A 13,432-nucleotide genomic window follows, 5' to 3' on the forward strand; every position below is an offset into this window, starting at 1 on the left:
CTTTGCAAACGGCAAAGGTCTCGTCTGTCTGTCATTTATTTTTTCCAAAACCAAAATGTCTCCACACCCATGGTTTGTTACCAATGGGAGAGTGTAACACTTTGTTTTCTTGGCTGCTACTGCTCAGATGACTGGTAGACTGCTGCTGTATCGTCAGGCACTTTAATGTGAACACAAGCACTCAAGCAAGGCTTTACGTGTCAGACTGAAGCAGGCATACACCACATGCTGCCACCTACAGTGTAGGAGCATACAGAGAGGAGTCAGGCATATTGTGTTGGAACAGGTGGAAAAATAAACACTATTAATGTTAACTTTTATGCATCACATTAATCACATTAATGTTTATGCATCACATCGATGACACAGGATCATCTGCTATTTGGTCAATGCATCAATACAGATTGATGGGTTGTGACACCCCAAATGTTCATGTAAAAAGGTTTTATTTAAGTGATTTTGGATCATTTCTTTTGGAATGAATGTTCATATAATGTAAAGGGCAATTGGCATCTTCATATGATGTCCACTGCAAAAAATATATCTTGGCAAAGATATTACAAGTGAAATGTAGTTAATATGTCTTATATCACACATTATTATACTGCTGTAAAATATTATATGATAATTCCACGTATTTCATTTCATACATAATCATATGTACTTAATTCATTTTATCTAGTGAAAATTTTTTATTCCACTTGCAATTTTATTGCATTATATTTTTTTGCCGTGTTAAAAAAAATTAAAATAAAAAAATGAGTAACAAGATTTTACCACTACCACTGTGTGTGTGTGTGTGTGTGTGTGTGTATTTGTGTGTGTGTGTGTGTGTGTGTGTGTGTGTGTGTATTTGTGTGTGTTTACCCCAGCAAGCCTTTTAGACAGGCAAAGGATAAGCAATGGTTTGGGTCCATCCACCACCACCACCACAAGGAAAGGGGCAGAGCTTGTCTGGACTAATTCGAGGTCAGAACCTCAGACTTCAGGGCCAGAAAAGAGTATAGAATTACAGAACATCCAGATCACCCTCTGTCCAGCCATGTATGACTGCTACAAAAGAGTGGAGGATACGTACATCCAAGCAGCTGCAATTTAGTCCCATTTTCTGTGCAATCTCAGAAAGAATGGGTCAATTGTTGAACATCAACCAGCATACCAAAAACACTGCCCATAGTTTGATCTTAAAACTTTAATAATGGTTGTTGGATAGAAGAAAGACAGTTCTTTTATTTTTCAGCAGTACAATGTAAAGCCTCATAAAATCTCACAAAGTGAGATTTCACTCAGTGAGGTGAATACACTGAAGAATGAGGAGAAAATCTGACTTCAATTGAAAGCATGAGAAGGGCTGTGGAAGGTCTAATATGATCAAAGCAATGTTAAGTGGATCTTCAGGCCCTGCTTTCACTTCTCAACTGACAATGTGTCTGTCCTGCCAGAAAATTATGCGGTCTTGTGTCTGTGTTACAAACACACTCTCGCCAAATAGTAAACTCTTCACTCCAAAACAGCTCATCCACAGGACAGCCCGAACAAACGAGGCAGTATTTTGAGAAAATAAAACAAAAAGAATGGACTGGTTAAGGGCTAAATCGAGTTTAGATTGAACAAATTGCTCTCATCTTTTCTCTGAAGTACACAGCACAGCACTGTGAACCTTCTGTCCAGAACTGTTTTACAGCAAGATAACAACAGAAGCACTGAATTACATTTCTTTTTTGGTTAAATGTATTGATTATAAACTCTGTTTTCACACTGAAAAAGCAAATTGACCTATTAATGCTCCATCCAAATGCACTTTTGTGTAGCAACTGCAGCTAGGTTGGACAAGCTTAACAGAACACTGGCAAAAATTCCAGTGAATGAGAAACACTACATAATGTTACATTTCCAGTTTCAAATGCTACGCCACTGAGCTGGACTGTGATGATCTGTGACTGAATCACAGCTGTGATGTTATTGGTGATCACGCACAACCTTCAGTGTTTAACTGCTTTTATACAACAGTTCTGAACATTTTATTAAACGTGCTTTAATGCTAGCTATGCCACGCTGGATTTCCAACTTTCTGTCCTTGGTTTCTCATAATATACATGTCCAAAAATGATCAAACCTACGGTTTTTCTCACTCCTGAAAGACAAACTACAACCAAATACACTTCAAAAATATCTGTTGTTAAATTTCGCTCCAACGAATCCAACAAATGTCATTTTCTGTTTGTGTATGTGGGGCAGTAGGAACATTTCAATGGTTAACTACCAACCAAATGCTACGGGTGCTCAGCGGAATGATAGCATTGTTGTAAAAAAAAAAACATAGAGTACTACTCATCCAATCAGGGCTGCGTTTCCCGAAAGTGTCTTTGAGCATGATAACCACAGAGAGAGTGTTCAAAATGACAGTCTCTCTATTATTTAATTATGGTAGTGGTTCAGTAATGCTTTTGGTAAACACACCTCATACTGTGCTGGCGGAAATAACTGTTGGGTAATTAAAAGTGACAAAATGGCATTTAATTTAAACCATTCCAAACAACTGTAACTGTAAAAGTTTTGAAATTCTTTCAAAAGGTGGCCAGCGAGTTTGAGATTGTTATCCTGCTGAAAAATCCACTTCTGTGGTTTGAGTAGTTTGAGTAGTGGCTTTGTCCCATCAGTGATCCAGCACTTTGACATAATTGTAAGAAAAACAGACCCAGACTTTGACATTTCCACCTCCTTCCACCACTTTACAGTGCTCTTAGTGCAGTCTGGTTGAATTCTTCTCCAATCTTTCTTCACAAAAAAGAGTTTACAATCAGTCTGATTTTGTGCTAAAAGTGTTTTTCTCTGAAGAAAAATTTGGTAAAGATTTTATGAAGTAACCTAAAGAACATTTTAACAATGGTTGAACTGTCCAAATACATTTTGGGGTCTTTATGTTTTTATTTTATTTTATTTTTTTTTGGAGAAACATAATTAAACTCTGAGAAAATGTTGAAGTGATATCTTGGCAATTAAAATCATCTTAAATCTAGTTAATATGTCCAATGTTTCTCATTATTCGATTGCTATGAGAATATTATATAATTCCACTTTGCTTGTTTCAGTTGTTTCAATCTTCCAATGGAAAAACAATTTTGCCAGAAAAAACTACAATAAAAAATCAACTCAAATGTTTAAATCAGTTAACATCAACATGGTGAAATCAACTCAAATGTTTAAATCAGTTATCATTAACATGGTTAAATCAACTCAAATGTTTAAATCAGTTAACATCAACATGGGGAAATCAATTCAAATGTTTAGAAAAATATGTAGAATAATCTTATAATATTCTGATAACCTTATTCTTAGTGAATCAATGTAGCTTGTACTTCAGTTTTAACTACATGCAATTCAGTGTCCCACTATCACTTCAAAGTAGAATGCTACATAAAAAAAGAAAGTTGTTTTTAAACACATTGCTCATTGCAGCTTTACAAGGTTCTGCATCCACACCCCAAATGAACAAGCCCGGGGTGGTAGTGGGAGGAAAAACTCCCTAAGACTAAGAGGAAGACATACTGAGAGGAATAAAGACTCAAAATCTCAGAGTGACACCAGATAGTGGAAATATGATAGAAGTAGTGCACGTTTATAAGGGAGATTAAAGAGAGGCTCTCGGATCGCACAAGGGAAATGTGCATGAGATAAGGCACAGGCCAATGTTAAAATTCTGTCGAAGATCTAGCCGACCACTGATTGTGTCAGACATATATAGGATGTGGAGATGTGATAGTGTTTCTATGTAGCCTCCGCTTTGGCCCTCAAGGCTCTAGATTGAACTTCAAGTTGACGTCGAAGCAGTCATGCAATCAGTACTGCCTGGCAAGCGACTGATCTTCAGAGGAAAAAAAAGCTCTAGTCTTTTGGTAAGGCATATTAATAATCTTGGCTGATCAATAATTTATTACCAAAGAATGATATGAAATAAAAAGAATCAGATCCTTCATGCTGAGTTAACCATCACTGTAAGCTCTTTAGTTTCTCTATTTCTACAAGGGTTATCTCGCTATCTTTTATGTTATATATAACTGCATATGACTTATGACCCACACTTAACATATAACAGCTGTAAGAAGACCACACATAGTAGCCCTGTTACATCAGAGAGGAAAAAGCCTCAGCTTCACTGCTGCTTCCAACCACTTCCATTTAAACAAGACAAAGGCCGTCTCTCCTTTCTTACCAACTTCAGACATAAAGAGAACTGCCAGCAGCCTTGAGTCTCTACTTCAAGTCTTTACTTGACTCACGCAAGCAAGTGGCTGCTGAAAAAGAAGAAGGAACTGGGTGTGAGGTAGGGTCTCTATTCTCACACAAAGTGTCCTGCAGGGAGTCAGACCCACTGTGAAAAGCAGCACTTTCAGTACAGCTACACCATTGACATTTATCAAGATTAAGCCCTGCTGATAACACTTCTGCTGTGAGACTATTAACTTATTCAACCTTCACTGACAACTCAACACATTTTTCTTCAAGGTCACATTTTCTTAAACTCCTCTTAAATACATTCCAAAAAGCCACATTAATCAAACAATGAATATTCTTTTGAAGCGAGAGAATAGTACCACCCAGATTTGTATGGCGTCATACTGTTTCCCACCTTTACACATGTCAGATGCTCAAGGCTGTTTCTCTGAGTCATGCAGACTGTGCTTTAAGACAGGCCTGAGGGGAAGCAGTCTTTGGCACTTAATTGAACTTTCGCACAACTGAAGGACTCATTCAATCAAACTAAAATACAAGTGTCCCAGGTAGAAACTCCACACTGGAGTTTTTGTAATGAAACATAGCCCTTTTCTTTGTTCCCTGAGGATCAGCCAACTCTGCCAGGCAGTCAACATAGTCAATAAACAGGAGGTCCATAACATTTAAAGACAAAGACACATGCTGATTGGCTCACACTGGCATCAAATTAACTTGCACAATCTGATGAAAAAACAAAAACTGCCATTGAAAGAGTTTCACAACTGTAAATGTAGCTAATGAAGCCTTGTAGTGGTGCTGTAACTGTTGCTGTTTTTATTCTGTACCGTGATGGTTTTAATGCTAGCTTTGCATCAATAAAACCTTTTGCACTGGTCTGTTCTGAACACGAGTTCCAAAGTAAGCAAAGTAAGATCCTGGATAAACCTCATTACCAAGAACTGCCAAGACTCACAAACACTCATGTAATCCCTTGAGCATTTCAGCTCCAGTTGTGCCATGCAGTGGCTGCGGGTCCCAAAGGATTCACTGTTACTGGGGCTTAAGTCTGGCAGGGGTCCTTCTCTTACACACCAGTATGCAATGTACTAGAACAGCTGGATGCATGTTTGGTTTCACAGAGTAGATGAGCACTTTAGTGCGGGTGATTTTGATACTGTAGTGAAAATAGGCGCGTTAATCCTCCATTTTTCTTTTTAGATTTTACCCCTGAGGCCCTCTTGTAGTATTTCTGTGGTTTTAAAAACTAAAAACAAAAATGAGTCCAGGAAGAAACACTCCTTATAACTTCAGCATGAATTGGTGGAGCATAACTGCTGTAGGCTGAATATGTTTAAATGTGTAAATGCATTGATTTTCTTGACATCACAAAAAACAATACGAGCTGTTTTTGCAGATTAGTGTCCATATGTAGACCATATGGGCTAGAAGAACAGAGTGAACAGTATGTTTTAAATTTTTTCAAAGTGCTTGCGTACTTCATCAAACTCTTTAATGTTAAGAAGGCAAGGAAAAGTGAGGCCCTTTTAACTATCACTATCTTCCAATGTCTTCTCATTCGCTCTCATTTCTGCTTTCATAGAAACCCAGTCAGTGATTAAAAGTAGGCATCTAGGCATGTCCTATCAGAGTAAAGTGACACAGGAGTGGTGAGGGGCTTACACTATGCACACATCCACATGCAAATGCCAATTAAAACATATGTACAATTATTGCATATACATCTTTAGAACTAGGTGTATATACGAACATTGTGTGACTAATACAATACTGAATTTAAGGGATTTAAAATTTCATTAACTGATCATTTTGGCAGTGATAATTTTAGATTTAGACTTTAGATTTTATCTCTATATTTCAATAATTTTCAGTTAAAAACAGATACAGTCAGAAGATTATTCTCAGCAGTTCTCAATGACTATGATTATTCTCAACAGTTCTCAACAGTTACACTTCATTAACTGGAATAAAAAACAGAAACTCTGTGTTAAATAATATAAACATGTAATGGTGAGGTGGAGCCATCCAGAACTTGTTGTTTTAATTTTTGTTAATTTACATCTGATTTTTCTTATTTTCCATCAGTACCCTTCAAAGAACACAGGGCTTTGTGTCGTTATTCTAAAGGTTACATTTAACACGTTTTTGTTATTTTAACGACAGTGTTTTGTGTTCAGATTTACAGTCCAGCCTGTATTTTGGTAATGCATTTAAACAGGGAGTGACTCATATTGGGTTCTCCAGTAGAACTGTCTACAGTTCTGCCCTGTCATCAGGAGAGCAAGAGTCTGAATTCTGCGGTTGCCTTCATGCTGAAAAGTCATTAATTATCTGTGCATTATCAGCTATATATTTATCAACACAGATAAGGGCCATGGGCCGTCAACATCGGACAATGTTATCAACTACCTGATATATGAGTCAGGCTCTGTTTTCAACATATAAAATATCAAAAATCAAATCCAATCTTGACCCCAGAATTGAAAATTATAACAAAGCTGAAAACACGTGTATCGTTATTCCTTCAATGACGCTGTGCTTGTGGTAGTCTAGGAAGATGCTTTCTTCCTAGACTACCACAAGCACTATATGTGTCAGAATAGGTAGGTATTTTTGATGGATTGTTGAGAGTTCTCATATACAGCAAACTGGACCTTTAAAACTGCTGACACAGACCAGAGTTCTGACTTTAGGCAGGAAAGATGGAAATAAGACTGACACGCATGACTTTACTTTCTTGTGTTAGAACTTGGCGTGGTATGACACACAAATGTCCAGAATGTCATCTTTTTATGCAATATATTAAAGAGGTAATTCAGCAAAAAATCTAATTTACATTATTTTTCCCTTACGCCAAATGTTGTTGATCAGCCAAGATGTTGGGTGTCTTAAGTTTGCTTCTTTAGTTTTGAACCAAAGATATGAGGCTAACTGTGCTGGCAAGCAATGGAAGCTTATACCCCACCAGTTAGTGTCATGCAAACTTCAGGCCTAAATCACCACAACTGCCTTAAACCAAATCAAGTTGTTAAGTTATCTTAAATAGGCTTGCTAATGTAGTTTCTGGCACTACATGTATTCAGATACTGTTATCTATAAAGACAGAAGAGGTTTTAGCTACAATACTAAACTAAAGAAGCAAACCTCAGAGATTGTGAGTTTAATCCCTGGTGATGCTACAGCCATCCGTGGCCAGGAGTCCAAGATAGCACAATTGGCCACGCTCTCTGGGTTGGTAGGATGGCCCGTCTGATGACGTAACAGAACTGGTGGTTGGTGCTTTTCGCCGAGCGTGTTTGGCTGTCCAACAACATTGCGTGAGTGCCAGTTTGAAAAGATGCAGTGGCACTTCACAGTTCTCAGAGGAAGCCTGTGCTAGCTTTCGCCCTCCTAGCGCTGGTGGTTTTGTGTGATTGGAGGAGTCCTAACTAGTGGGTGGAATTTAAGACGACTGAATTGGGGAGAAAATTGGGGGGAAAAAAGCTAACTTCAGACATCAAGCATTTTCTCACCTAATTATTCCTTTAACTTTTTAGCTCTTCAGCTCTATGTTATTACAGATAAGAGTTTCAAATACGACTAAAAGACTGGAGAGACAATATAGGCTTTAGCAAACATTAAAACATGCATATCTTCATTCATTTTTCTTATATTTTCTTCCGTTACATGACTATTTCTCAATCTGTCTTTATTCATTAGAATTAAACATGCTGTTTTGCTACTGTGCCTTTGGGACATACATATGTAAATGATCTATCTTCTGATTGGGTGCCCTGTATTGTGCTTCATTCACAAAGTCATCCAGGCTGACATACTCACTCATAATTTCTACATGAATGGGCAGGGCTAAACTGTTGTATCCTGAGTAGGCAGATATATGTAAATGAGTCGGTTTTTGTAGTTTATTTTTCATGAATGGACTGGGGAGCGAAGAAACTGGTTTGAAACTTTACGTACTACATCAAACTCTTTTATTGAGAAAATTCAGTTTCCATGATGTGGGCCCTTTAAAAAATAGCTTGAATGGCCCCAGCGTGATCATGATATCAGCATGAGCAGTGTAGGCACCTCAGCCTTTAGAAACCCGAACACGCCAGCATCTCAGTGGCTGCCTTGCCGGACGCGTCCTCACATGGAAGGCCTTGAAGAGCCTGTATTCACCACGTGTCTGTGAATGGAAGTGCTGATCTTGAGTCAGGATTCCATCTGTCTGGAGCGGTCCTAGTGGGCAGGCACTAAAAAGCTAACCTGCTCTTGGAACAGCACTTGTTGGTGAACATGGCCCCTGGCCTTCTGCATTATTCACAATACAGCCAGGCAGGGTTCCCTGCTCCGTTTGCTGCCCTGCTGTCAAGGAGCAGCTAGCATGCAGTCATCCATTATTGACCAGAAGCACTGCATGAGGGAAAAAGGTGGAGTAAGCGAGCGAACAAGAGAGAAAGGGAAAGGGAGAGAGAGAGTTTTTGTAAAACCCAAACCAACAGCGGAGCATGAAAGAGTTAGCAGGATACGGAGCATTTAAAACGGAACTCTTTTGCACCTGCCTACCATGGGGGAAAAATGCCAAATGATGAATAAGCACAGAGGAAAAAAGGATGAGGGCAAAAAAAAGAAATGAGAACAGTTACCACAGCCGCAACATTTGGGCATACTGCCACTAGACTGAGATGATCCGATTGCTGGGATCAGCAAGTCAGAGCACACGCGCACACGACTTACAGCAGGAGGATTTTCTCCTCGTCTTTTCACTTGTTTTAGCTTTGCGGTTCGCTGAATTAGGCTGTGCACTCGCAGCCAGCCAAAACACAAAGACAATGTGGAACTGCCTTTTATACCAATACTACTGTCATCATGTCAAGCATTCCAACACTGCCCACATCAATCAAACCTAACAGCAATTTCAGAGCTGCCAGCATGTGCAGGGAGGCGACGTTCCATCCATTTAGAAAAAAGTCTTTGAGGGCACTATCGTTCGCTCTCAAGCACCAGGGCATTCTTGTTGATTATTCAAACGTGATATTCCTTTGGAGGTCGGCTAATGAAAATTGTTACAGCTCTTACCCCAGTGAGACGCGGCCGACATTAATTGGATATGTAATTGAGTTCCTTGGCATGTTTGGACAAGCTAATTCTCGGAGCAATTTCGAGCCTTAATTTCAGTCATTACAATTCCAGAATCTTAAATTCCGAAACAAAACGCTTCCCCTCAGCGCACGGAGCCATGAGAGGCTTTCGAGGTCGACTCCAAACACACATCCACTTACAGCTCTCACAAACGCAGCCTCTTAGTCAAGCTACCAAAGCGTGAGTCAAACAGAGGCATACAGCCAAAAAAACGCTACATTAGTCTGGTGATTGCATGCATGTGTATATTTTGTGTGTGCATGGCTTGTTTAACATGAAATTCTAAACAAACAAACAAGTTACTCACTGCAGAACACTGTGAACGTGGTGTAATTATAATTATCCTTTAAAAACATTATGTTGCATGGTGGAAAAAGCTGCACGAGTTTGGCTTATTGAAGTGTTACACACATTACTGCACTGTAAACAGAGCCAAGCAACTATTTTTACAACATTCAGAATCAGAATCAGTTTTATTTTGCACACATGAGAATTTGCCTTGGTGAGTGCACATATGTATGACATGTAACCAGAAATGGGGACTCAAGCTGGAGTCTGATTCAAGTTGCACTTGAGTTGCATGTTGACCGACTAGCGACTCGACTCAGACTTGCTATGAAATGACTTGTAATTTGACTTGGACTCAACACTTAACCCCTTAACATTCCAGGTTTATTTCATACAAAGGCTTATTATTCAGTAACTACAGGGACTTCAATGCAAGCTAATGAAGCTATTCTTAGGTTATAGAAAAGTGTGTAATAAAACTTTGGGCCTGGTGCAGTGTCATTTTTTCACAATTTCGCAGTTGCACGTTCAGTATGGCTTCAAATAACAAGCCTTATTTATAAAAAATCTTCAGTCTGAAAGACAGAACTGAAGCACTACACACAGTAAGCGCTGTGTTTAAAGCTACACTATGTACATTTTGGGGAACTGGAGACCTCTCTGGTGGAAATGTGTAATTGCACATAACATGCGGAAGAAAATTTCGTAATGTTGGTTGTGCTTCAGATGATTGCCAGCTTGTTGAAAGAGTATTCAAAGAGAACTCAGTCAAAAAGAGAATTATCTATTAGTATCATGATACTTTCATCAGCAAAATGTTGATTTTTCATTTGAAACCTAAACATCAAGCTGGATCTTCCTTTTGAGCCTGTGCGTGTGAAGTTACTAGATGAACTCAGAGCAGCACACGCACAACATATTTTAGTGTGTTTTTTCCCCTGACTCAGCTGTGCTACTTCTTTCAATTTTAACAAGAAATGTACAGCCTTAAAGGAAAGAGGCAAAAATGTAGTTTAGCTTGCAAGTATTTTAGCTAGCGCAAGAGGTAATTAATCTAAAGTTACATATTCCTTTAAACCTTACTAAAACTTCAGCTGCTTCAGCTATAACGCCATCTAGCATAGTTGTTATACAATCTACAGACTAACCATCTGTATTGAGTTGCATTGCATTTACTGTGTGTTGCGCTTCAGTTCTGTCAGACTGAAGGTTTTTCATATTGAAAGCCTTCTTATTTAAAGCCGTGTCAAACCTGACAGGTTTTTAGGATGGATTAACGTTTGTACAATGCAATGTCTACAGCTAAAGTGGGACTAAACAAAAATTATGTACTTAATACTCAAGATTCAACTTGGTCTCAAAGCCCCAGTGACTCAAGACTTGACTCGACTTGCATGAAGCAATCTGTGAACATCTCTGCATGTTGCACCTTAAACAGACCAGTATGTATGTATACATACCAGCATCAAATATCAAGATAAAATATCACACATTAACTAGAGAGAAATATAATAGAATATGGAAAATAAATATAAAATGAGTAAACGTATTAATAGAGCCAAAAATAGAAGAATATGGAAATCTGTACATACGTGTGGGGCCTAAAGACACGTGTAGGGCTCTTCAAAGAATTTCCATAACAATTTTAGAAACTTCATCTTCACAGACTGGAAAAAGTTCATAAGACCAAAGAACACTTCCACGCTTTGTATAGACCACAGTTAGCAAAGTCCTGCTGAACAATGAGTTTCCACTGGAATATAAGGCTGCTTCCACATGCAGTCCTTTTCAAAAGAAGCTCAGTCCGCTTTCAAGCAATCCAAAAGGTGGAAAAAGGAGAAAATAGACTCAATACACTTTGTCTCACGGTCTTTCCACCTTTACTAGAACTCAATCTGCTTGAGTAATTGGAATTTTTTGGCTAGCATTGAAGTAGCAGAATTGCTGCTGCCAACAGAGCTGCAATGCTTGCATTTTTTATTAAGGCTAATACACTGCTCACAGGATTTTGTATTGTTACTATATAATTTAGCTGACACTTGTGCCCAAAGTGAGATGCAAGGAGAGAATTACAGGAATGTCACTTGCAGGGACAATGGACAGCAAGATATTACAGGCTAGGAAGGATCAAAGTCATAAAATCTTGGTTTATAACCAGCTTCTCCAATTACTGGCTTACCAACATGTCAACAGAGCTTGTCAGTGGAGCTGTGCAGAGATACTGAGCGCTATTAGTTATTGTTTTTGACAGACTGCCATTGTGGGCAGGATATGAATGACAGTTTGCTGTAAATTCTGAAGGATGCTTTCATTATGCATATACTCTGAACTGTTGAGAGTCTGGCCTCGTGTTAATCCTTTTAGACCCTCATAATGTGTGTATATGCAAATAGACCTTGATACAGCTCTTATTATAGTTTGTTTAATTGTTTCTCATAGATCATTGACACAAGCTCAGAACTTCTGCAGAAGGAGATAATTCAGACTACTCAACAAGTACCACATTTATGTTATATGTAGAAGATGGAGTAGGTTGTCATGATTTGAATGTATGTACTTGTTTTGCAAAGAGAAAAAACTTTTTTTTTTTCATTTTTAACATTGAAACAAACAAACAAAAAATCAGAAGGAGCCTGGAATCCAATGATACAGAATGTAAATCAAATGTATATGTAAATAATTACAGTATTAATAACGATGTAATTACATTTGAATAATTATTTTGTAAATCAAATACATAGTAAAATGTCAATGATAACTCTAAGAGTTAGACGTTCTCATAGATGATTTCAATAAACAAACACTAACTCATTTGACTGCAACTAGCAGCCAGTATGTTACAGTGGACATTTTCATTTTTGGTATGCAAGAATAGGTTTTACCAATTAAATTATGAAAAAGTAAAGTCATATAGAGAATGTTGCTGTCAGCCAGTTGGCACACTGGCAGTTTGGGGCTAGCAGAACAGATAAAGCCACACTTTTCCAGCATATACCGCCAAGATCCAGATGTTCAAATACCACATTTGACGGCAGGCAGGCACCCGAAGTGTGAGGCATGAGTGAGCAGCAGTACATAATATTCAGCTCTATCTACCACTGTTATTCTCTTTAGCAAAACTTTTAGCTCCCATCTGCTCTGAGGGGAGAGAATGGCTGACCCTGGCTCAGGCCCTCCAACTCTAAAGCATGCAAAAATGCCAAATTCCAATTATACTGTGGCCAATTTGAAAAATCCTGAAGCTGATATTGTGATGTGAGGAGACACACTGTGAGCTCCACCATGCGAAACAGTGGCAGAAAGTGTCTGAACACAAGCTGCAACAAACAGACTCACATCTAGCCGATTTTATCACATCAACCAGACTTCTGGCGTTATTAGTGGGGCACTGCTGAGTTTCAAACTGTAAAGGCTTTGCCACTCCTTGCACGCATTCTGATAGAGTTACCGAAGCAGCAGAAAAACAGAGAGGAATAAGAGAGAAAGAAGGAGTGTGAGGATGAAAGAGAGGTGCCAGACAAAGACAGACAGACAGACAGAGAGAGAGAACGAAAGAAGCTGAAAGAATCATTTCTCTACCCAAAAGCCTGTTTAAATTTCTGACAGGCCTGCTTAATTCCCTTTTTAAAGTCCCTTCAAGAGATCCTGTTGTGTGGGGCTCCCTTGTGTATTCACACAGTCTTTGCTGTTGTTTGTGTGCTCAGTGTTTGCCTCAGCATATTTCTACTGGCTCATTTAGAGCAGAAATGTGCGCATGTTTCCCAACGTTTTTCCCCTTCTTTTTCGC

General features: G+C 38.7%; 1 protein-coding gene across 1 annotated transcript in view; it reads right to left on the minus strand.

The window, feature by feature from the left end:
• si:dkey-238f9.1 (chemokine-like protein TAFA-2) overlaps positions 1-13,432 on the minus strand; it is a 128,023-nt gene that overhangs the window by 60,444 nt on the left and 54,147 nt on the right. The gene's annotated exons all lie outside the window — the stretch shown is intronic.

Source organism: Colossoma macropomum, unplaced genomic scaffold (assembly GCF_904425465.1).
Source record: "Colossoma macropomum unplaced genomic scaffold, Colossoma_macropomum, whole genome shotgun sequence".
Classification (NCBI taxonomy): domain Eukaryota; kingdom Metazoa; phylum Chordata; class Actinopteri; order Characiformes; family Serrasalmidae; genus Colossoma; species Colossoma macropomum.